Here is a 1,254-nt window from a genome sequence, read left to right on the forward strand (position 1 = left end):
GGGGGGGGGGGGCGGTGAGAGCCAGTGAGCTCGTTTAATCCCCTCGTTAGCAGCCGCGTCACACTACTTGTGGGGGCGCGGTTCCGCCCCGACGGTCCGACGGCATGACGAGCGACGAACGTGTCGAATCATTCGGCGTGTATAGCATACCCGTCCCTACTGCACCGCTCGGTGGAGTTCCCTCGCATTTCGACACCCTTAGTTAGATTTGAAAAGCACACGCAGTTCAGCCGCGCGTTCCGAAAAGCACACACTTCCTCGGAGCGTCCCAAAAAGACTAACGCAGTTCAGCCGAGCGCTCCGAAAGCCACGCAGTTTAACGCTCCAGGGATAAGAACTGCGTGACTCGTGACTCGTGGCTTTGAGCGGCTGAACTGCGTGAGTTTTGGAACGTGCCGCTGAACTGCGCGTGCCTTTCAGTCTATGGTGTCGAGTTTTGTTATCACCCTCATTATTACCGCGCTCACATCGTCACCACCACCATACCACCACAAATGCGCGGCGAGAGCAGAGCAGCCGGCCGCGAGACGACGACGGCGTGGTGTCGACGTGTCGGTGAGATTATCGCGCCCTCCCCTCCGCTCCGCTCAGCTCTCGCCTCTCCACCCCTCGCTCTCCAGCAGCGCGCTCCAACCATTTCCATAATCTGCTGACTCTCTCACCGAATCTCCCCCGCCGCCCTGTGAGTGTGCGTGTGTGTGTGTGTGTGTGCGCGTGTGTGTGTGTGCCCGACATGCGTGTAGTACACAGAGCCGCTCATTACCTTTGCTCTCGTGTTGTTGTCTGTGTGACTCTGTGTTGTGTACAACAGGTCCGGCCTAAGTGGCGGGAAACTCGAGAGTTACTATGAAAGTTTGTAAAGTGATCACACTCAATTCAAAAGTTCGCCAGTTATAACTGCAGAACTATGAAACGCTCGCCATCACTGGCAATATGTCGGGAGTTGAGGAAGATTCAGAGTCTTCGATAAATGGACAAAAACCACCCGTTTGTTGGTTATGCGAATAGCCGTGGTATTTCCAGTTCTGCCAACTCGTTTACCCACTGTATAAAGCAGACAAGGAGAGAGAGGGAGAGAGGGAGAGAGGGGGGCAGTACAATGATACGATTTTCAACGAACCGCGGAATAAAAATGAAAATGCAAAAATTCCGTGAGCGCTCGTCTGCCCGGAGTTTACCGACGCAAGCAGAGTGTGGGCTGGCGGGTTTGTGTTTGTTTCTGTATTTGTGCGGGTTGGAGGAGGGAGGGAGGGA

Source organism: Frankliniella occidentalis, unplaced genomic scaffold (assembly GCF_000697945.3).
Source record: "Frankliniella occidentalis isolate FOCC.00 unplaced genomic scaffold, Focc_3.1 Scaffold223, whole genome shotgun sequence".
NCBI classification, from domain to species: Eukaryota; Metazoa; Arthropoda; class Insecta; order Thysanoptera; family Thripidae; genus Frankliniella; species Frankliniella occidentalis.